Here is a 25,743-nt window from a genome sequence, read left to right on the forward strand (position 1 = left end):
CACGAAAAAAGTCACATGGATGCCACCCAGTGGAGGTTCCGTAGTTGGGACTGCAGCGCAGTCCAAGATTCAAATAGGGGAGCTACACCAACTGCCAGTGAGTCCCGGCCGGTGATGTTTGGCAGCATTTGAAAAGGCAGTTGGTGTGGCTCCCCTGTTTGAATCTTGGACTGCGCTGCAGCCCCACCTCTGGAGCCACCCCTGATGCCACCATTTTATTTTTGTGTACTTAATTAACAATGTATGGGTACCCTATATTTATCCCTTCTCTCATATTAGTCTACATTGACTGCTGTAACCTCTTATTAGACAATCTTTAGCTTTATAGCCTCCTATTCCAATCCTGTCAGACCTGCTTACACCACCCACTGCTCCTTACCTGCTTCCTTTCTGTGTAATTATATTCCCTGGCCTCCTATTGCCACCAGAATCATGTACATTCACATTATAAACAACTGTACACAACTGTGATCTTTTACATACAGCCCTGCATAACTTATACCCTCCAATACTGATTCCCTGTCCTGCAGTCCTCTTACAGCCTCTGCTCACTCATGACTCCAGTGGGTTTATCAATCGACAGCTTTAATTTGTTAAGGCAATACACACTGTAAATTACCCTTACAAAACTTGCCACTTTAAGTTCCCTGGTAAAATCGATGAAGATTGATGGTTTGTAAACCCCCCGATTAAAAATCTTCTCCTGTGTTGCATTTAATTTATAAAACACCTATGGCCCCATTACAAGTAAGGCAAATCAAGATGGTTTTAATCCTAATACACCCAATATTTATTCACCTGCATCTTCTGAAACCACCTTGGCCATTCTCATGACAATCCTTTTCTTTTCTATTTCTGGTAAGGTATGAGAAAAATATGAACGTTTTCCGAACCCTCTTATCATTTGTAGATGTACTAAACACTGGAAAGTGATAAACTACCAACCACACAGCTCCCAACTGTCATGTTACAGGCTGTGTTTGAAAAATGACAGTTAGGAGCTGATTAGTTGGTAGTGTATCACTCTCCAATGTATCACTTTCCAGAGCTTAGTACATCTGCCCCAGTACCTCTAATGGAGCATACACACGGTCAGATTTGTCAGAGGAATGATTGAACGATTTGACCAAAGTTTTGAACGATTGAACGATTTTTGACTGCATTAAAATGAATGGAATCGTCCAAGTCTGACTGCAAACACATCAGATGTCAGATATCGTTATCTGACAAACGGGAACGCGCATCGTTCATCGTCCATCGTTCAGGCATGTCAGATATGTCAGATTTTCCTTCAGATATGAACAACTGAACGATTTTTGACTGCATTAAAATGAATGGAATCGTCCAAGTCTGACTGCAAACACATCAGATGTCAGATATCGTTATCTGACAAACGGGAACGCGCATCGTTCATCGTCCATCGTTCAGGCATGTCAGATATGTCAGATTTTCCTTCAGATATGACCGACTGAACGATTTTTAAATCGTTATCGTTCAGATCTGAAGGAAAAATCTGACCGTGTGTATGCACCATAAAAGTTTACTTCTTTAAATGTGGAAGATTCCAGCCAGCCATCTCTCCATCTTACTAGTCATCACTCTTCCTGTTCCCCTTCCTGCCAGAAAACATTTCTGATCATAAATTGTTTTACAACAAAGTTTAAGAAACCACATTCCAGTCTTCTCCTAAGTCAAGAAAAACACTAGCAGATTTCGGGTAACATGAAAAGTTTTATTGAGGACCCCAGGTGCTTTCTTCTCACATGTCTTATAGAGACTATTATGAAAGAACAGAGCAGAACAGTGACAGGAAAAATAAAGTGCAGTAACACATTAAAATGTGATCATTGTCCTCCATCGGCTTTCACTATGCATGATGGGAGATGGATCACCATCTAGAGTTTCCATTAGCTGTCCCCCTATACGGGTTCACCAGTTGAGCCCCAAACACATGTGAGATACACATGCTGCGTGGCTGCAATGCTACTAGTTTGCAGTTATTACTACACATTCATGCAGCAGACACTTGGCAGCATGCATATTTCATATGTGCGTGGGTTAGCACCACTGATGTGACAACTTTGCAGTTGGTGCAGCAATTAGTTAAGGGAAAGCTCTGTGGCCCAGCAGCATGGCTACTGCCTTGTACATCTCTCTGGCATATTACGAATACTGGAAAAGCAGCGTACATTACTTGTTGCCAATTCTGTGTCGGTGCAGCTTGGTCACTGAAGCTCAACGATACTTCACACATGAAGATGCTTTATGTACTTCCTGACAGTGGTCAGCATTATTTATGATTATTATTATTTATGATTATTATTATTATATGCTTTATATATTTCAGACATATGTTTACCAAGACACATAATTAACAAAGATCTAAATCAGCTATTTCATGATGTTGGTTCCCATTGCAGTCCTATTTAGCATTTAGTTAAAGTTTTATATATTGTTTTTTTTTTAAATTTAAAGTAGTTCTTAATAATCTAAACAAAAAGATTAAATACAAGAACAAGCTCCGACACAAAGAAAGCAATATATACAGCTATCATACAATAGGAATTTCTGTAGTTGAATGCATGTGATCATGCCCAGCTATCTTAATTTCCTATCAGTCATTAATGAGTATGAAGTCGAGGTCTCTGGCTGCTTACCCTAGACCTCAAGAACAGTATTTCCAGGAATCCCCACAACAGCACCCAAGGGATTCCTGGGAAAACTGGACCGTGAGGACCAGGTCACAAAGGTCACAATGGTCTTCCTGGCACATAACATATGCTGGTCACACAGCACTCAATTTTCTACTGTAGAACAACTTCTGCTCAAGGAAAGTTAACATGTATCACTTCATATATGATTAGCTTGTAGCTGTCTACAAACAGGTATTACTGATCTGAGGATGGGGGATTTACAGCTGATCTTGGTTATACTGAACATATTTCATATCCAAATAGTGTATGTGTAGCTTTAAATTGGACCGTGCAGTTACAGTGTTCCCCTTATCAACACGTAAAAGAACATTAGTGATAATAAGCTATCATAGAAACCAACAAATAACATCCAACATCCTTTTAGAATGTAAGCTCTTACGAGCAGGGCCCTCTACCCTCTTGTGCTTCTCCCTACTTTAGTTTCATCTACTTCTTACTCACCATTAGGGCACCTAACACTTGGTTGCTTATGTTCTGTTGCTTATCTGGGTGTTATGGTCGCTAATGTAGCAATGAAATATTATCCATGTCCTGGTCCTGTATTGTATTGTTCTGTAAGTCGCTTGTCTACAACTTGTTTATGTACTTTGTAAGGTGCTGCGGAACATTTGTGGCGCCATATAAATAAATGATAATAATAATAATAGGTATTTGCCTACTGATATAAATACTGGCTCATGAATATGATTAATCTTTAAAACTTTCTAATTTTGTTAGCAAAGATACATTTCAAAATCATTGAAATGTTCATCTCTGAGGGAAAAAATGTTATGACACACAGGCATTTGTTGATTTACCATTGAGGTAGTAAATGTGGGTTGATAGTGAAGTATTCTCCTTCGACAAGTCTTCAAGTCTTCCTGCTGCCATGATTCCAGTGGTCTTCTCTGTGGCAGCAGATTTCCGCCTTCCCGAGCTACAGTGCTTCATCTCAGACTCACAACTGACCAGAGATGCAGCACTGCACCTTGGGCTGGGAGACACTGGGCAATCCGGAGTAGCAAGCATCCGTTATAGAACGAGAGGGTGAAGGAAAGACCAGTAATGAAGGATATGCTACAATAGTATCACTGCTTTTCACCACACTGGGAACAAAGGATGAAACACATTAGGATAGAATTATTATTTATGGGTTAGGAGCAGAGATCCAGAGATCCGAGGTTGTGCAACATTTTCTGTATATACACATGCGATTAACTAAACTTTTATAATACTGGGGAGGATTATAGCTTTATCAGATTTACTATATTGCAAGCTGTTTACAAATAGTGAAATGTTTAATAATAATAAGTAGTGTTAGAGTTTGAAAATACAGAGACGTCTTAAAAAGTGCAAGTCTTGCGTGGCTGACTCTTGGCAGTGAAGTTAGCAGTGAGTTAAATAGGCTGCTCTGTGACAGATACTATTATATACAACTGTGTAAGGTATTTCCTCTGTCTTGCTCGCCAGCTGTTAAAATGAGGTTTGGACTAAATGTTAGGAAATTATTCAAAGCCATAAAAGCTGATTATGAGCAGGGTCCCCCACCATCCTCTCCACTTGTCTCACCTGGCCTCCTGCTGGCCACAGGACTGGAATGCTATACTCCACACCGCAGCTGTCTGTGCCAAACCCACAACTTGTCCTCCTAGCATATAATAAGGCTGCTGCTTTGTTCCACCTCCATGATTGCTGGGGACATGTCTTGAAATCATGCCTGCAAGAAACAGAGGATACGTTACATAATCTAAGCACAATTAACCAATTGTAATGACTTGACAATGATGTGGATTCAGAGAGGCTAGGATGTGCGGTAAAGTTTATTGTGAATGGCCCCTGGTTAGTTCTGTCCAAGCCATAATCACCCACCCTTAGAGTACTTCTGCCGAACCTAAATGAGTCAATAATATGAAATGATGTCATTATGACTAACTTGTATCTAAAGAGGAGACAATATAGCAAATGTCTATTCGGTAGAGCTTGGCCTGATTCAGCACGGATCGCAGTTGCAACCGCGTGCGCAGATTGGCCGATTGTTGCGTACTGCGAGTGCACGGTGATTGCATTGCGATTGCACATGCGGACAGGAATCCATCTCAGAATGAGCGACAGGCCGTAAGTGTTTGGGAGTGGTCGTAACGGGGAAGGGATTGGTTGCAGAAATGCAGGCGTGCCTATCCGTTTGAACGCCGTTGCATGGGCGTGCATAAATTAGCTTCTGTGATTGCCTACGCAGCTTGAGTACTCACTGCGTGCGATGAAACTTACAATAGACCTGCTGTACAGTAATTGTGCATGACGGGCCGATGTGTTTCGATGTTACCGATGTGTACGCAGGACTGCGGGGTATTACGGATGTGAGAAAGCAGTAGTGGGTGTCTCTATGCTGGCTGAGCGCTGGCAGGCATTAGCATATTTTTGCAGCTCCATCGCAACTGCAATCCGTGCTGAATCAGTCCCATGGAAATCTATGTACTAAGGGGGTCATTCAGACCCGCTCGCGAGCAAATGATGCTTGCAAGTGGGTCGATGTTTGCCGAATGCGCATGCACACGACGGAGGGAGCTCCGTCGTGCACATGCGCGAGACCCGGCGAGCGACGATAAATACGTCGCTCGGGGTCTCGCAGCAAAGGGGGCGTGCTGTCGATGGTGAGTGACAGCATGCCCCCTTTGGTGGGTGTGCTGGGGGCATGGCTGCCAGACGGAGGCGTTCCCATGGGAACGCCTACCATCTGAAGCCGGCCCCACTGACATCAGTAATGATGTCAGTGGGAGTGATTTTGGCTCTGATAGAGCCAAAATCACTCCTGGGCTTGCGGCAACGAGACCCTACCGCAGGGTCTCGTCGCAAGCCCGATGGTCGCGATGGCCAAAGACCATCGCGACCATCTTTTTGGCCGCTCGCATATGCTGTGGGTGGTCACCCACAGCTATGCGAGCGGCCAGGTGGCCGCTTCATTTTCAGGTAAGAGGGCGCTGATTCAGAGCGAGCGCTCTGGTCAGAGCGTTCAGCTCTGAATCAGGCCCTAAGCCTTGAAGAGAGATAAAGTACCAACTAATCAGCTCCTGTCACTTTACAGGCTGTGTTTGAAAAATGACGGTTAGGAGCTGATAGGTTGGTACTTTATCTCCATGCACTTTATCTTTCTCCAAGGCTTAGTACATAGACCCTTTAGTTTGAGAACGGCTCATCTACTTTACTCCATTAACAAATCAACAATAGACTTACAATATACTGTATTATGTAGGTGAAAAGTCCATATAGACTAGTTATTGACCCTGCACTTGAATAATCTAAATAGTAGTATTAATCAAAGGCATATAATTACAATAATAAATTGACTGTACTACACAGCATCTAGAAAATGTTGTACATTATCTTCTTCAAATGCCAGGTTCTGCAGTGTGTAGGGCACTTGGGTGATTCTGAGTTGGAAGCAGCTGTGCCCGTTCCTGCGTCTTTTGCCGGTTGTGTGTCTCACTTTCAACATTATGCTAATGCCGCTACTAAGCCTTTCCCTGGTGTACATCTCTGGGTCCGAATGTACAGAGACTGAGTCGCCCTATAGATGCACCATCGAAACTTGCACCAGTCCTATGGCAGGGGCAGATTGTCCATCTGAGTATAGCCTCCTATGTGAGCGATTAATACAGCCATGCTCGCAGCCACTCTCAATAGCGCTTGTGGGAATATGCAAATGCTAATCTCAGCCTTCCCTTTGTGTTCCACCGTTTGATGGAGTGTACGAGTGGTGAGACGCCCACTTTCAGGCTCTGCGGTCTGTGCATTTGCTATGGAGATTGTAAACACACCAACATCGACGCAGTATTAGTCACATCATGAGCATTTGTGGGAGACTAGCGTCACTACTAGCTACTATCCTCTAATCCAACTAAACATGGTATCTGAAGCATTGTAGTTACACAGCAGCCCTAACATGCCCATGACATGGCCCCTTTTTACAATCACATTAGGTCATCTCCCAGCCTCCATCCTGATATGTCCAGAGATCGCAAATCCCTTTCCAAACAGTGACGTGCGGTGAGGACAATGGCTGGGGAGGCACACATGTATAAAAACACAGTTTTTTATATCAAAACACTGGCGCATGACAGGTAGTATGATAGGGGCGGGAGTATGACAGGGGAGGCTCTGCCTCCCCTGCCTGCACATCCCTGTTCATTAATGTTAGTAATAACAAATGCAGTTGTGTGCGGCATAGGACACTTGGGTTTGCGCAGTAAGGGATTTCTGGACGTTACACACAGAGCCGTAACTAGACTTTTTGGTGCCCTGTACCATAAAGAGCTTTGCCCCCCCCCACATTTTTCAAAGGGACATAATGCACCCAAAAAAGGGCCATGGCCTAATGGGGAAGGGCTAGGGAAGAGATAGGAGAGGCCAGGAGATGCTGGGGATGAAATAAGAGGAAGCTACAAGCAAGAATGATAATAAACAGAAATTTGACAGACCCAAACAGCGCCCCCTGACCTGTGGTGCCCTGTGCGATGGCACCGGCCTCACTACCCTAGCTATGGCCCTGGTTACACTCACACACACACACAGTAGCAAAACATCTCTCAACTGTATAAATATCGCCACTGCGTCCAATTATTAGGTTCAGCATAGTTAGTGTGCACTTGCATCTGTCTCTTTTTCTGCTAGCAGCACTACAAGTCTCAGCAAGTAGCACCTCACATTGTGCTAATGGTGTGCAATCTAGGGCCCTACACTGGAAGGACGAGACTCCTTCCATCTTGATTAGCACCCCTCTCACCTGTTCCTGGGTGTTTTTAATTAGCAAGGGGTCCTTGTACTCCAAGACTGCACATCTTATGAGGCACACTGTGGGTAAAACCTATTATACATATGCTGTGTGTCCGTTTTGGGACTGGTATTGGGGTGCGGGTCTCTGGGCTGGTGTGGCTGGACTGCTTCATGGCATCATAATGTACACCTTTTCACTTATTTAGTTTGTTTTTTGTATATGTAACACTTCATACACTCTTTATTATAACCTCCTACTTATGTAAGACTTAACACATAGGCCTTCTTCTTTATTATTCTTTAGCCCTCACTTTAAATCTCACACTATTGTGATGCCATGGGGCAGTTCTGCTGGGTTGGCCTGGGGGGTCCCGTTCCCTGTATTTGTTCCATAGGAGTGTTAGGGACCTGCCTGATAGAGGTCACCTGGACGCGGTGGGCAGGCCCATAATTGTGACCATTGTTATGCTAAGAACCTCTTGGATGCAATTTAGCAATATAATTATTAGGTTCAGCATAGTTAGAGTGTGCACTTGCATCTGTCTCTTTTTCTGCTAGCAGCACTACAAGTCTCAGCAAGTAGCACCTCACATTGTGCTTAGGGTGTGCAATCTAGGGCCCCTCCTCCTATGTATTCAGAGCTGAGGGGGCCCCATCTTCCTTGTCAAAGATACATGTGTTATATATATTTTTCACCATAGGGTGGTACATAGAGGCCCTTACAAACTGTTGCTATGGTGCCTTCAAATACCTAGGGACGCCCCTGACCCCCATTATGTGCAGCTTAAGGGGTAGAAACATAGTTATCTACTCTCTGGTTGGCAGCGGTGTTTTACAGTTAGTTACAAATTAGAAGGCTCCCATTATGGTAACGGGCAGAAAGCACAAATAGCTATGCATATCAGTATGGGATGTAGTTATGAGACCGGCGGGCCGCGACCGACGGGGGAAGTCCGACAAGGGACTTAAGATAGGCGTTGAAATACTGACGGCAGCCCGAACAAGGTAAGTCCGGGGCACCCTTACTGTTAGCCGAGGGGGAGGGGGGTTAGGTTTAGGCTGCCTGGGGGGGAGGTTAGGGTTATGCACCCCTAGGGGGGAGGGTTAGACACCACTGGGGGGGAGGGTCAGGTTTCGGCAAAATGGGGGGAGACTTAGTGCCTAAACCTAACGGGGAAGGTTAGGGTGAGGGGTGGGGACGGTTAAACTACAAAAAGGGAGGGTTAGGGGGAGAAGGGTAAGTATACTTACACAACCCCTGTCGGGATACCAACCAATGGGGATGCCGCTGTCTGTGTTTTGACAGGATACATCCCAACTGCCGGCATTACATACCGATTCCTAATGGTACACATGTGATGCAGAATGTCTGAGGAGAAATAACAAAGGATACCACTGCAGGTGGCACAGTAGAGTTAGAGAGAGTTTGTTTATGGTATACATTGCAATAGTGCTCTAAATGCAAAGAATCTGGGCCCACATGCTGCATTTGTGACTGCTGCAATTTGTTTTGATACACCACTGTTACAGTTAGACTTCTCCACGGGGGGATAAAGTCCTGGAGAGAGATAAAGTACCAACCAATCAGTTCCTAACTGTCATTTTTCAAGCACAGTCTGTAAAGTGACAATTGACATAAGCTGATTGGTTGATACTTTATCTCTCTCCAATGCTTGATATATCTCCCCCAGGGTTTCACATGTGTAGTGTTACTCTAGTACAGTGGTTAAAACTGTGTATTTTTTTATTGTAAATATTAATGTACTTCCAGATAAGCAATGTCCCTGCTAGAGGCTCTCTTGCTTAGTAGTCGTCTAAGGTTTGAGACTCTGATGGATCTGGAAGGAATCAGGGAACATTCTTTATTGGATAGTTGGCTTCTCTCCATCTCTCTCATCACATCTGTTCCAAGAATTGGAAGCACTCTATTAGGTCTGAGTTAGCTGCTTTTCAGACTTCTCAAAGGGCTCCATATACATCATCATTGTCCTGAAATCCCAACAAGGCCAAACAGTTTTGTGATATGAGTGGTATTTGAAGGAGTGACCAAATCAGGATTTTTATTGCCATGTGAACTCTAAATTAGGCTCCCTCCAAAAATTGGATGCTGTCCAATTTTTGTCTCTGGGGATGATGAGTGTTTTCCTGGAGATTTGACCCCCTGGCCATAGCTTGTATTATGAGTAAAGGGGGAGTTGTACAAGAAGCTGGATCTCATGTGTCTTTATTTTTATTTTTACCAACTTAAAAGTTTTTGGGAAAATGTTTCTAAGCAGCTGGGCAACAGCTGGCTCACGTCTTTTCCACCCTGGGGAAAAGGATCATCATTAGCCTCAACCATCACATTAACTGAGATGCTGAGCTTTGCTGCTGTCACATCTTTCCAACAAACCCCTGCAGCACGCCTCAGAACTCCCTGTATTATAGAGGTCAGGCTTGTGACTGTTTACCGCAGAGAAGACACAACCCGTTATAAAAATGTAGCAAAGTATTGTCCCAGTCTCTGACATATGCTGGGTACACACTATACGACGGTGTACCCAGCGTCGTCACAATGTGATGGAATCATATATGGCGTTGGCCGCACACACTACATGATCCGGTGTAGGACAGCGTGATATATCGTTCCATACTGTATTCATGAGCATGGTGTCGTTCATTGCAGTATACCATCTGCTGTGCAGCACAGCAGATGGGACGCTACGATGAACGACTGCCGTGCACACACGATCAGGCAAACGCCCTATATGATTTGCACAATATATATTATTATGATCCGCGTCGGATCGCATAGTATGTGCCCAGATTTACACAACTAGAAAATTATTTTAAATGCATACATGTAATATTTAAAATGATGTATGTATTTGTAGGTGCGTGGATAACTATCTTCTCCAAAGAGAAGCACATGTATCACAGCAGACTTCTGGCCAGAAATAAAAGAAACAGACATAACTTACTGCACATAGCTACAATAAAGAAATATAAAGCACTACAATGCACATTTGTAGAACTAGTGTGCACTGTGCACGCAGGCGCACAAAGCCCTGGTGTCCGGTGGAAGGAGCCAGACAGGGGCAGAGGGATCCAAAAGTATCCCTTGCAACCCGGGACTCCTTCTGTCCTCCATAAGTGAAGGGTAAGCGGCAGATATATGTGATATCTCCTGCATTAACTTTTTAATGAATGGCCCCAAAACTTAATTTCTACAAAAGCAGGTGAAAATGCTCATTTTCACCAGCTTTTATAGAAATTAAGTGATAATGAATAGAGTTTTAGGAGTGGGCAATAAGCCCCGTCCCCCAGCTGTTGTTCAACTACACATCCCAGCATACCCTACCACAGTTTTGCAATTTGACTATGCTAAAACTGTTGCAAGGCATGCTGGGATGTGTAGTGCAACAACAGCTGGAGGGCTGCTTATTGCCCATCCCTTAGAACAGGGGTAGCCAACGTCAGTCCTCGAGAGCTACTAACAGTTCACGTTTTCCAGACCACCTAGGTGGTGCACAGGTGGAGCTAATTATTTCACTAGTGATTCTGTGAGGAGACCTGGAAAACATGCACTGTTGGTAACTCACAAGGACCAAGGTTGGCTACCCCTGCCTTAGAACATAGGACCTGATTCAGACCCGCTCGCTAGGATGCGTTCGCTCGTAGCTGCCGATTTTCGCTTTGTGCGCAAGCGTACACATCGCAGTGTGTGAACCAGTGAGAGAGATCGGGAAGCGTTCACTCACTGTGCATAGAGAGCCTAGCAGAGTGAGTGACAGGAGAAGCCATTTGTGAGTGGTGACAGGGACTGGCGATTAAAAGCGGAAGAGTGGAGGTGGAAACACGGGCGTGCCTGAGCATCTCAACGCCGTTTCAGGGATGTCATGACGTCCCTCCCATAGTGCTCTCTGCGGGAGCCAGAGCTCAGGAGTGAGCTCCGGCTCCTCGGATCTATGAGAGAGACGTCATAACGTCATGATGTCCCTCCCATAGTGCTCTCTGTGGGAGCCGGAGCTCAGGAGTGAGCTCCGGTTTTCGGCTGCCGCTGCAGGGATGGAGCCGGGTGCCCGCTGATACCAAATATCAGCCAGCGCCCGGCAAATGGAGCCTCCCTGTGGCAGCTATCGGGTGGGGTTCAGGGACCGGCTCTGTTTTTTTTTTTCTTGTGGGATTTTTTCTTTTTTTTTTTACCTTCTGGGGACTCAGTGGCGCCATTCAAGGGGCCAGCATTCTGGGCGACGGCCCTGTTAGCCCGTCCCTAAAACCACCACTGGGTCTGCCACAAGCGCTGCGATCGCATCCAATGGTACCCGATGTACCGATTGGTGCATACACTTCCTGGAGATGATGTGCATAAGTGGGCCTCTTAAGACAGGCTGGTGGGCGTCTGCATACACAAAACGATCGCACGCCAAGACATAGTGTTCGTGCTAATGCCTTGCTGTGCAATCGCCTGCCTTCCCAAATCTGCATACGCATTGTGCGAGTGAGCTCATCTAGCGAGCGGGTCTGAATCAGATCCTTAGACCCGTATGTATATTTCCTATGTGATGTGCTTAGGGTTCCAAATGAGCAGCAAAAACTGTTTTTATTCTCTGCGGTATGTCAGCTGTTAAACTGTGTACTCTGCATTTTTTAAGTGCATTTAGTTGGCCATAATACATGGCAATAAGGAAATAATAGGTCCCAGTATAGATATCTTGCCATCTGATACATTTGTAGACTTAAGAGTGTACATAGTACATGTTAGCGTGTGAATGTGTCCTGCCCTGGCTATAGATCACTATCACACTTTGCAGCTCCTATGATGCAGCCAGACTTCCATCTAAAAATAGCTTTCTCTTTTTCCATGATTCGGATTGAAGAAAAATGTCTCTTCCTTTTATGGTCAGAGGCAGTTTCTTAGTACATCAAACACTCCAAATCTCCCTTCGGCACTAAGCCAGTCTGCTGGGGGCATGTGCTGTTTCTTTCTACTGTGTCTCTTGTGTGGGTTTTATTGGGAGAGAATGAGAGATACAGAAAGCCTTAGGCAGGTGTGAGATGTTGGCGATATGTGTGTGCTGGATAATGGCAGCACCTTGCACAATTCTAACTCTATAAATGATGCTGCAAGAGAACCAATTTTTCACATTTTACTTTCCACTGCAGTTTTGAAATAGATAATCTTGTTATAAATATTGTGAATCACGGAGATACTATAAATATAGCCGTAACGTACCATAAAACAGTGATTTTGACTTGATTTGTATAGAAATAATTTATTTTTGTTAGTGATTAAATCAATTCCCACTCTTGGGAATGTTCTTCATGTTCTTTATAACAGAAGAGACAGAAATGCCATTATCCAACTATGTTCTGCTTGCTACATCTTTAGTCATGTATGCAGACTGAATTATTTGTCCCTAATATGGTCATATGAAGGATAACAGTGTATCATTTGTTGAATAAGGACTTTTTAAGGGTTTTAGCACCTTTGACATCATGAAAACCTCTTTTGTAGATGAGCTAGCAAGTGGTAAGTATGCAGCAATAATACAGTCTGGCTATTTATCATTGGTGGCAGTGGAAACTATCGCAGGATGACCCGCTGATGGTTACCACCAGTAATAGTCACCACTAGGAGATGCTTTGATAAATAGACAGTAAGCGCCTGTTTAAAATCTCAGTATTTTAGGGTTTTGTATTTTAATATATCCTTATATGTGACAGCATGTTTCCTGTGTACCAATGTGTTGTGTTCATACAGACACCTCTTCTAGTTCTGTCTCCTGTTCTAAGTGGTTTTCAAATACTGTTTATTAAAGATAATCACCTGTTGCACAGAAAGCAAGCTGGGAGTTGTAGTTCAATAATCTCTTTTATAGGCAATGACAAGTGTTCAAACATGGACTACTACTGTACATGTTAACTTTGTGCCAGGTCACCTACTAAACACTTCATTCTTTCATATTCACTTAGGATCACACTTACTACATAACACACCCAGCATTTAGTGATTGTAATATACAATAATGACTCTTCAAATTCAATGGAATATACAGCAAGTGAGCACCTCACAATCAGCTCCTTTATCTCTGCTCAAGGTCCTACTTTCTGCAGGGAGTTTAATGTGAAAGTTTTGGATACCTTTCTGCCCTGTGCCCCAGGCTGCAACCCAAAACTAAGCCGTAATAAGCTGCCACTTCAGATAGTTGGTCTACAGCAGTGGTAGCCAACCCTGGTCTTCAAGAGCTACCAACGGTGCATGTTTTGCAGGTCACAAGTGATATAATTAGCTCCACCTGTGGATCTTTTCAAATGTGTTAGTTGGTAATGAATACACCTGTGCACCTGCTAGGTGGTCTGGAAAACGTGAACTGTTGGTAGCTCACGAGGATCGAGGTTGGCTACCCCTGGTCTACAGTATCCACATTGCTGCTTGCTAGCATCATCTGACTTTTGATGACCTATGACAGATGTCATTTGGAAAAAGACTACAGTGCTAAATTGTAATCCTTCCTGGCTGTTGCTATTTAATTAACATTATTACAAGTTAGCTGTGAATGATTTACATTTCCCAGAGTGTAATACAACTAGTATATGATGTGTAATTGCTCTTATAGCTCATTTGTGCCTCAAAATAATAGAATATATCAAAACACCAGGGATTCTTATTCTGCGACTTAATTCATAAGGTGCAGTGTTCCTTTCTGATCACCTTGTGTGGGTTTTGTGCTGAATGTTTGCTGGAGTTTCTGATGACGTTGTATGTATACAAATAAATAATGACATTTGCTGCTGTAGTGGATGATTATATGCATTATAATGGTCTCTCCACACAAAGACTAGTTTCTAAATTCAGTCACATTCCAAAAATTGTGTATCACTAAACCACATGATGATCACCTATATTGTCAGCTGAACACAAGGTTTATATATAAATTGCTAGAAGCAGTGTCTTTTTACTCCTGTACTAGTAATGATGCACATAATTACACACTAGAAGAAGATATTACTGTAACATCAAGGCAGAACGTGTTGGCATGTCCGTGACTTATGGAATGACTGGACTCATGCCCATGTTTCCACATGGGCGACCAGAATAGGGTTAATTAGTTTGTAAAGGAAATGGGGAGCGTGTGACACAGACACTTAGCTGTTCTGTTTACAAGTAACATTCTTCAAGGGATAAAAACAAATGAACAGAAATGGGAGGTCAGAGAGCATGTGAGAGGAGGCTCTGCATGTTGTGGAATGGAGGGGGTCAGTGATGAGAACAGCAGGAAGTTATGGACTATTCCAAACCACAGACCCCAAACATGAATTTTGTGGGAACATATTCTGCTGAATCATGCCTCTTATACTATGCCTGTGGTTCCTAAACTGGGTGCTGTGACACCCTGGCGTGCTGCAGGGCACTTGCAGGGGTGCCACAGGTTGGTAGTCCAGTACCAAATCAGATAATTTATGGTCCATGTGATAGGCAAAAACCATTGCTGGTGGCTGCCAATCTTAAATTATGGACAAACAAAAGCGCATCCCTGCCCACCACCACATAACCAACCTAAAGATGACAGATCAGCACAATCTACCCAATCTTTGCAGAGTTTCTCAATATGGGTGACGTGGAAAAAGTGCTGATACTCTCTAGGGCGTGATTCAGAAAAGCTTTGGAACCACTGTACTATGCAAAATACCTACTACGGCTCAGGGATTAATGCATTACTTGAAATGGAAGACAAGATGCTCATTATTTTCCATAATGCCTGTTTCATTTATTCATCTAGAAGGAAAGCTACAGATTGCTTACCTATGCTATATGTATGTACATCGGCCTTATAACTAATATAAATTGAATGTGCACCTTCAAACAACTCTAATGAAAATTTGATTACTTATGTTTTATTCTATACAGTAGATATGTCTGAAGACAACAAAAATACAATAACTGTGCTTAGAAAATAAAGTTCCTTGAAGGAGGCCTTCCATTTAATTGCTAAACTACTACCCAGAATTCCTTGCTGATGGCCATTGCTCTGTACTGTGACAAGTAAGCAGACTTTATCACTTTGAAACATATAGGGCTATTTCACACACGACGATTTTTACCGGCCATGTATTAATTTTATTTAAGCCTGAAAACAGATGGGTCCTTTCAGATGGCACGGTCGCCGTGTTACAGCCGGGAATATCCACTGACAAGGACGGCTGCCATGCCGTCACTGCAAGTCAGTCAGGTATATGTTAAAATGTTTCCTTTCACCCACACCGGACGGCTTTTCTGAGCTTGTACTGCTGCTGCTGCACATGCCCAATACACGGAGAAAAAAACCCCACAGCATTAAAAATGTCTCAAAGCTCGTTGCATGTGAAAGGCACTAATTGGCGGCCAAAAACTGTCCAGCTTTGCCTGGATTTTTGTCGGCCGGTGCAAACCGTTGTGTGTGAAATAGCCCATAGATTATTAGTTCACTGACGTACATATATTGTTACAAATTTTAATTTATATTAATTATCCATGGTTTTTGCTGGAACAAACTATCTAGGGGAATTACCTCACATATAAAATATGGTTTAAAATTTCCCCCCATGTTTCTGACCATTGTGTCACAAGATTGTTGTTTGAATTTTGTTTTCATATGTGGTCATATCCACTACGGACCAGACACCATTGCAACTATTTAACATTTGTCTCCTGGTCTTTTCCTCAAGAGACCAGGTACTATCATAGTTACAATTTTTGTCATATGCATTGTGTTAGTAATGTCTTTGCCTTTTAGTGGTTTTTTTCCTTGTTATGAGACTTTGGGAGAGATGTATCAAACCTTGGAGAGCGATAAAGTGTAGAGAGAAAGTACCAACTAATCAGCTTCTAACTGTCATTTTTCAAACACAGGGCCTCATTTACTAACAAGTTTTGTCATCAAAACGAGTGATAAAAGTCACTGTGGGGTCTATTTACTAAGCAGTGTTAGGAGACAGAGTGAAAAGTGATAAGTCTGTGATAAGGTGCCAGACAATCAGCTCCCAACTGTCATCTCACAGGCTGTGTTTGAAAAATGACAGTTGGGAGCTGATTGGCTGGCACCTTATCACTTTCTTATCACTTTTCACTCTGTCTCCTAACACGGCTTAGTAAATAGACCCCTGTGTATGATAAATGGTGATCCAGTTCATTAGCTCCCAACTGTCAACTGTTAGCAAAATGACAATTGGGAGCTGATTGGTTGGCGCACCATTTACCATACACAGTGAAATTTATCACTCGTTTTGGTGATAAAACTCGTTAGTAAATGGGGGCCACAGCCTGTAAAAAGGCAGTTAGAAGCTGATTGGTTGGTACTTTGGGCCTGATTCAGAGCCGCTCGCTGTTTGCACGCGCTCGCTCTGAATCAGGGTGGGATTTTTTTTATTCGGCCTCCAGGCCGCTCGCTAAGCTGTGGGTGACCACCCACAGCCTTTTGCGAGCGGCCTGGCGATGGTCACGATTATCCCGACCATCGGTCTTGCGAGGAGACCCTGTGGTAGGGTCTCAGCTCTCGCAAGCCCAAGTGGACTTCATGCTCTAATAGAGCAGGAAGTCCACTACTGACATCACGAGTGATGTCAATAGGGCCACCCACAAACACCAGGCGTTCCTAAGGGAATGCCTGCGTTTGTGCAGCCACCCCCCCTCCCTGCCTAGAAAACAGGGCGAGCTGTCAATCAACATTGACAGCCTCCCAGTCTTGTAGCGAGACCCGATGCGACGGAGATACAGTTGCAGTATGGGTCTCGCGCATGCGCACGCCGGTGGTGGCGCATGCGCAGTCTGGGACCATCGACCCGCTTGCGAGCACTGTGTGCTCGCGAGCGGGTCTGAATCAGGCTCTATATCTCTCCAAGGTTTGATACATCTCCCGCTATATTTATTTCAGTGACCGCTTAGTAGTGTCCTTTTAATACATACCAAGAAATATTAAGTTTTAATTAAAAGTGTCCCAACAAAAGAGAGTACTTCTTTTTCTTTGAGATATATGACTTTTTTACTCACATGGGGGCACTCCACAGTGTAATTTCTTTATGCCTTTTAGGGCCTAATTTTTCTTATAAGTGGATCTGCCTACAATATCCAAACCCCAGTGTTAGTGCTAATGCTTAGGATCTCCCCTTCCATTGGTTTCCTATATGTTGTCACATGAGAACAGAGAGCCTGATTCAGAGGTGCTCGCAAAAAGCGAGCACTCGCTCTGAAATAGGGCGGGCGTTGTTTTTTTTAGGAGCGGCCTCCCGGCCGCTCGCATGGCTGTGGGTGGCCATCCACAGCTATAGCGAGCGGCCATGATGATGGTCGCGATGGTCAGGGTCTCGTTCATTGCAAGCCCCAGAGAGCTTTCGGCTCTAACAGAGCTGGAAGCTCTCCACTGACTTCACTCGTGAGGTCAGTGGGGCCTCCCCCAAACGGCAAGCGTTCCCTCGGGAACGCCTCCGTTTGGGCAGCCACCCCCCTGGCCCGCCAACCAAACGGGGCGAGCTGTCACTCAACATCGACAGCTCGCCCCCTTTGGTGCGAGACCCGGAAGCGACGGATTGCCCGTCACTAGCCGGGTCTCGCTCATGCGCACGACGGAGCCGGGTCCGTCGTGCACATGCGCTGTGGGCCACCATCGACCCGGTTGCAAGCGCTTAGCGCTTGCGACCGGGTCTGAATCAGGCCCAGAGTTTCTCCTTGCTTACCATTTTCATGTAGGTATTTTTATATTCTGTGGTACTGTAGCTTTTGCATGCATGTGTGATACATGCTCCTTGAGGCTGGGAAAACTGTATACTTCAGTCTGTGTTAGCAGACATGCCAACAAAACCAATTTTATGAGGGAAATATTTATATTCAGGATTTCCTGCTTACATTTTGAACTGAATGAATCAGCGCTCAATTAATTCCTAGACGTAAAGGGCAAGCTAGATACTAATTTAAATATAGTCCAAAATATAAATGGAAAAATGGAAGAAATATGTCTGCTTAGTGATATGTGGGTAATGTAGGCATGTGTGTGTTAGTAATATGTTAGTAATATGTTCTGGCCTAAGAACATAGACCTAATAGATGGCAGTTCTTGCATGAACTGGGCCATGTAGAATAACATTGGTCATTATTTATCAAAGGACAAAAAACTCGCCAGAGGGAGCTAAAAACTTAAATGATAGTCTAAGTATTGTGATGTCACAGCGGCACTTCTGTTATCATTATCATTAAATCACAATGCTTGATTCTTAGAATTAAGCATTTTTCAAGTATACATTATTTTTAAGAAATTAAATTTATTATGAAACAATTTCCCATTAAGTTGCCCACCTGAGACAGGGCCTACTGTCAGGAAAAGTAGTAAGCTAGCCCATACTGCTCTAGTCCTAGGATACGTTCAGGTTCCCGGCGTGCGGGATACTGACGTTTAGAATATCGGTGCCGGAATTCTGACACCTGTCAGAATCCTGGAGCCGGCATCCCGACCCTGGGATACCGAAGGTAAGTAGTGAAGGTGGGGGGAGGATTAGGTGCTAGGGGGGGAGGGTTAGGTTTAGGGAGCAGGAAGGGGGAGGTTAGATTTTGGCACTAGGGGGGAGGTTAGGGTCAGGCACCGGGGAGGTAGAGTTAGGGGAGGGGGAGGGTTAGGATACCTACTGACAGGTGTCGGTGTCCTAACCCTGTCGGGATGCCTGCATCTGTATTTTGACCGCCAGGATCCTGAGCGCCGGCATCCTGTACACATCCCTATGCCTGTATAGCTGCATCACTCCACTACCCAGCCATAGTTTTCTATGTGGATAATACAGTTCAAGTAGTTTTGTTCTGTTGTGGGGGTATTCCACACCTTCCGTAGTACTGCAGTAGAGATTTCTCCACTCTGACTCCCCTTTGTTAAGTGAATGAGAGTCCCAATACTCACTGTGACTGAGGAGGTCTGTTGAGCGCCCCAGTGAGGATGTACCAGACACATGAGTAACTTGTGCTGCAGCTTTACAGAAACCCAGGGGCTAACAGGTGATCCCCAACCATGTACCTGTGCTGACAATGGAAACCACAGATAAGGGAGGGTTGGGATTTGTAGTATTAGCATGCAAGATGCTCACTTATCACTTTAAAAGGCTCTTTCATTCATCTTGCCATAAGAATAGACATCTTAATGTAGTGACCTGTAAAATGTAGTTCAAGAAAACAATAACACCTTTACACTATACCTTTTACTGTGTGTACTGGTCGTCTTCAGACTAGTTGCTTCATTTACTCTGTAGAAATCTGCAGAACATTCTTCTGCCCCTACTACTACCGTTCATAAAGGAAAAAGTAGCTGCACACCTGATACTTAGGGGTATAATTACTAAAGTGCGGGTTTTTAAAAGTGGAGATGTTGCCCATAGCAACCAATAAGATTCTAGCTATTATCTTCTAGAAGGTGCTTAATTTATTTTTTTAAAAACCTGCACCTTTTAAATATACCCCTTAGAGACCAAGAATTGCTCCTACTGTATTGGAAGCCATACTTATTGGCAGTTCCTAAATTAACTCTTTCCTCGCCATTAACCTCTTCTGGGAACTCCTCTCCTGTTTGTTCTTCTCCGAATCCACCTGGATACAGAGACGGATGAGTGGGGGCATTTAAAAGGAAAACACAGCAAATATTGGGAGCTGCAAAGTATGCTGGAGGGGGGGGGGAGATACTCCAGTAGTTTTTTTTCTGTATCCATTTCCTATATCAGAGGTTCCCAAACTCTGTCTTCAACGCACCCTAACAGTCCCGGTTTCAAGGATAACCATGCTTGGGCACAGGTGACCTAATTAGTACCTCTTTTGATTTAACCATCTGTGCTCACCCATGGATATCCTTAAAACCTGGACTGTTAGGGTGCCTTGAGGACCGAGTTTGGGAACCTCTGACCTATATACAAAATGTATACAGAAAGGACTGAAACACTAGAAAGGACTACAAATAGTAAAATAAGTACATAAATTGGTATGCTAATATGCATGAATTATTAATTTAATAATAGTATTTTAGTAGCTGGCAGGTATTAGGTATTATTAATGTAAAGTACACAGTAAATTGAAAACACTAGCAGTTTTTTTTTTTCATTGTGCTTTGTTATTAAATGTTTGTGCTGTTGCAGTTTATTAAGTGAATATTATAGACCAGATACTTTATAATGTTTTTTGAGTAGTTTCAGTTTTTTTTTATCCCATGTGTTACCTTTATATTTAAGTAATTGTAACCAACTTCATAAGTCACATAGAGAAAACCTATAGGTGTTCCTATGTAAAAATTATACTGAAATTAGTAGTGAAAATAAACTGAATGTACTGTACCATTTTTGAAAAATCAAAGAAACAAAGGGGGTATTTGGTTCCAAAATTTGGACAACTAAGGGAAAAGCATTTGTGTGACTAAATCTGCTAAATAGACCAAATCCCATTCTGTTATTCATCAAATACACTGCTCAATGCAATTTGCCAGAACAATGTACAAAGATTTTGGAGCAATTTGGCATTCTACCAATACTTGGTAGGATTTGCAATGAAATATCTATATATAGACTTGTGACAAACAATGTGTTAGCATCACAGTTTGTTTTAATTGATCAATGGATAATAGCCTAAATTTAGTCATAGTAATTTTTTTAATGATTTGATTCCTTTAAAGGATCACTAATAAATGTATGACTTCTGTATCCCACACTTGACATAACTAATCCAGCCCTGTCTGCTATTCCACAGTTGTGCAGTGGTTCAATGAGAAGCCCTGCTGGGGCAACTGGAAGCCTCACATTGGCTTGTACACCAAGTAAGTGAGTGCATGCTCAGATTACAAGGTTTAAATGTCCACCCGGTTCCCGTTGTCTATATCAGAAGAGGCAGAGCAAGCTGCACAATAAATGCTCAGTATATTATTCAGGGGTCTATTTACTAAGCAGTGTTAGGAGACAGAGTGAAAAGTGATAAGGTGCCAGCCAATCAGCTCCCAACTGTCATCTCACAGGATGTGTTTGAAAAATGACAGTTGGGAGCTGATTGGCTGGCACCTTATCACTTTTCACTCTGTCTCCTAACACTGCTTAGTAAATAGACCCCTTAGTAAATGTGATTATTTTGCCGCATACTCTAGTTCTGTGTTGTCATAACGCCGTTATTCTCTCATACTTAACCCTTGATTTTTGTGATGCTTGAACTTCAAGACCACTTTACTTTTTAATGACTTTTACATTAGATACCTAATCAAGTAATTGGCTGGTAATATTTAATGTGATTTGGTGGCGTACACTGAGCATCAGCAGACCAATATGAAGACAGTACTGCCTGTCCTATAGTGCTACTGCCTGTATATGTGACAGACCATGGACAAAATAAGATGCATACAATGAGCACTAACAGTGCGGCCCTTATAATGGTCAATAGGTCTATTTTAAGGCTGACTATTCACCTCCCAATGAATGCAGTACAAGACAATGTGCTAAGGGCAGCTCCATTACCATTCATATACACTTTGGGGGATACACCTGACAACCAATCTATTGATTAACTAGCAGGTAACAGGGCCACACGCATTGCAGGGCTGCTTATAACATCCTTGTTGTGTTTTCAAAATCATTCTATGCATATACTGACACAAAGGATAATTTACTAACATTGTTCAAAGGTAAATGTACTAAAAACATCACATTTAGACATTTGTTTTTGCATTTCCTCATCTTCACCAGATACACAAACAAATTGTTGATTTATCACTTTCTACAGGTAAATGTATTACAGCAATGCTAGTAAGTAACTCTTGGTGGTAGAGTCACAACAAGTGGAGACACCTAGAAGGATCACAATAAATCTACAGATTTACCAATTATGTGTGAGAACCTCTGAATGTAAAGAGATACAAACAGGCTAGGAATCTGTTTATTATTAAGACGGTACCAAAATGAATTAAACCTTGAAGACTATTCATTACGAAAGGGCATATTGTATTCTTAAATAATGTTTGTTATGTACAGTATGTTCGTAGTATATGCTATTGCTCTCTATGATCAGGTACAGTATTTAGGAGGAGATGTACTAAGCCGTGGAGAAAGATGACGTACCAACCAATCAGTTCCTGTCACTTTACAGCCTGTGGGCCCCATTTATTGACCAACCTAAATACCAAGTGCATATTTCGTTTAGTATCACAGTGATACAAAAGAATATGCCTTTGGTATTCATCATTATTTACTGCGCTGGCGAGGTTCAACGATGTCCTTCTATGTCATGCGCATGTGCATGACTGTTTAACCTGGCGGGGACACGGCAGTGCCTGGACGGCTTCGCTATAGACAGAAAGGCCACTGCTGGGTCCTCATTGTCTTTAGCAAGTGTTAAAGGGGTTATGTATCTTTGTTAAATGGGGCCCTGTGTTTGAAAAATGACAGGAGCTGATTGGTTGGTACTTTATCTTTCTCCTCTTTGGGGTCTATTTACTAAGCCTTGGATGGAGATAAAGTGGATGGAAATAAAGCAGCAGCCAACCAGCTTCTGACTGTAATTTTTCAAACACAGCCTGTGACATGACAGTTAGGAGCTGATTGGCTGGTACTTTTTCTCCGTTCACTTTATCTCTATCCAAGGCTTAATAAACAGACCCCTTTACCTCTCTCCAAGGCTTAGTACATCTACACCAGTGTCGTTGATTTGTTTCCTGCAATTTATTTCAATAAGCATTCAAACAAGCATATAGGAAAGTATCAGATATCAAACATTGAATCTTAGTAGAGACAAGCGCATGCACTTATAGTCGGAAGGTTTAAAGTGTAGGGAATATCTCTAAGCTTCGCCAGTCAGAGTATGCCGGTGAGAGCCTCAGGGTTTTTCCAGTGGTTAAAGTGGTCACATCTGGAGCAGCAGCATTGGCCCTCTGCTGCCAAAACCGTGTCCTACTCCTGACAGGAAGTCACTGCGAGGTTTGGCAGGTCTGTCAGGCCACACTCACCTAGCGAAAGTCCCACTTTTTATGTCTTATCCTACATGCTGTCATAAATGTCATTGTGCAATTCTCCATAAATTACAGCAGAGGAAACGTGAGTGTGCTTGTCATCATGGAGATCTTGGTACTATGCAGTATATAACACACCATTTATCTGATGCTAAATATGAGAAATGGGACAACCTGTGCAGTATATAATCCAGTTATGTGCACTATGTTTTCCTAAAGCCTTTTTTTTACATGAATATGTAATAACCACATAACATACTCAGTTTTGAGGTTTACCAGCCAAGCGGTCATCTCTCCCTTATGTTTCTATAGAGGCTAAAGCATCTTTCACTTTCAAACAACCTCCATTTCTTAAGGCAAAGTTCCCTTTACCAGTTACACACACTGAGCGGTTATTTTCTTTTTAGAACACTTGGGCTTTATATTGTACTTTATGTTGCAAAAACATATTGAAACTCTTAACATACTTTGAAAATTGCAGATTTAACACTTGATGCCTTCCAGACAGCTCCAGATGAGGGGATACGGCATTGCTGGGGCTTGGAACAGAGAGTGTCTAGACAAAGCATAGCAAGCATGTAAGAGGATGATTCTGTGGTTAGAGAAAATAGAGAGAGGAAGGCAAGACTTATATCATAGAGACATGTGAGATGATTACTGTTATTGGGAATTAGTGATGTAAAAGGGAGCCCTCTAAAATAAAATCACTTTGCATTACAAAACACCAAGAGGAACGACTGGTGATGCTTTCAGATATATCGCAATCATGTTATATATAAATACAGTTGATTAACAAGTGAACTATCCGATATGTCATCAGCATATGCCTTTTAGTATGCTTTATAGCATGCATCTATGTTAGATACACTGTATATTATTTTTATACATTTACTGTACACAACCTATTGATAATAGCATACACATCTTCTCCAAAACCTTCTATAGCCAAACAGATGTTTTTATATTATTTTTAGAAATCAATCTGGAGTAATTGTCAGTTAACACAAGTCAGATTTTCGAATGTTGATAACCATTAATATAAGAAAAATTGGATTAGTGACAAATAATATATGACTTTGTATGGATTCTGTGGCCAGCCATTCAATAACTTGTAACACAATTTTTCTGAACTGAAAACTTTACAACTTGTTTCTTTTATATGTGTGTAGTTTTATATGGCCACAGCTGTACCTGTTTCTCCCTGTAAGTTAACTCGATTCATCAAACCTTGGCTACACACATATGTAACTATTCATATAGCAACTTAAGAATAGATTTCTGGGTAACATGAATGCAGTTCGTTATGTTTATGAGATTCGGTTGGAAAATTATATAATTAGAATTTGTAAGCTATCATGGAAGATGTGTATACTTTTATGCTAAAAATGAATATTGTATAATATATATTGTTCTGTGTTGATTGGATAGATTTAATGGCTGAAGTTACAGAAATTACTACTTACCTCCTCCACGGCTTACTTGAAATTTGTCACTTTCCTCCTCCTGGATTGCAAAAGCGGAGAATGAGCCTATGTAAGAGTTCTGGTCCTGGGATGAGGGGCTTTCCTGCACTAGATTCTAAACAGCTGGGGGAAAAGACCTTTTTTCTTTTACCTTATATGAGCTGGAGGGAAGAGAGGCCAGGCTGTTATAAGGCACATCTGTCAGGTCGGTGTGGGATGCCATTGGTTGGGGGTGTAGTCATGTGACGCCCCCTCCTTTTCTTGCCTTGACCTGTGACAGTTTAGGAGGTTTTCAGTTTTACCCACTAAGGACTGACTGTTTGACAATTTTCATATTTCTTCTAAATTTGGAGTTTTCAGACAATGCTAGGAGGCTTGGCTGAGATACCAAGAACCATGTGGGAATCATTAGGGTTGAAAGAGAAGGGGGGTGAAACAGAGCAGGGGGAGGGACAAAAACAGAGAGAAACAGAGGAGAGAGAGTGAGACCAACTCTCTGCCAGCAAATTGTCTGGGAACACTAATGAAGCAAACTGAAAGGATCTTGCATCTATTAACCAATTCTTACCCATGCATCCCATCTGTGGTATACAAGAGGTTAATATGACTTCCTGCATACTACTTCTGAGGAGTGTGGGAACTGTCTCTCACTGTGTATGAGAAATAAAGATGGGGACTGCATGAAAACAATTCCCTTCATCCGCCTCTGTCCAATAAAAATAGACAAATTCCCACAAATATCAGAATATTGTAGATAAACCCAAATTAGCCAGAGTTACGCAGTGCCCAATGAAGGGTCAGCTTTTTTTTGCAAATTTATAAATGCGTACAATATATGGGCAAAATATCTCTATG

General features: G+C 42.7%; 1 long non-coding RNA gene across 1 annotated transcript; it reads right to left on the bottom strand.

The window, feature by feature from the left end:
• Positions 1–1,720: 1,720 nt before the first annotated feature.
• LOC148520041 (uncharacterized) lies at positions 1,721–25,027 on the bottom strand. Its single transcript, XR_015878881.1, has 3 exons — positions 24,889–25,027; positions 23,893–23,981; positions 1,721–4,410 (listed from the first exon to the last, which is right to left on the bottom strand). It is a non-coding gene; the product is annotated as an uncharacterized LOC148520041 (long non-coding RNA).
• Between the last annotated feature and the right edge of the window lie 716 nt (positions 25,028–25,743).

This window comes from Taudactylus pleione, unplaced genomic scaffold (genome assembly GCF_031769625.1).
Source record: "Taudactylus pleione unplaced genomic scaffold, aTauple2 ptg000178l, whole genome shotgun sequence".
In the NCBI taxonomy this organism is placed as follows: domain Eukaryota; kingdom Metazoa; phylum Chordata; class Amphibia; order Anura; family Myobatrachidae; genus Taudactylus; species Taudactylus pleione.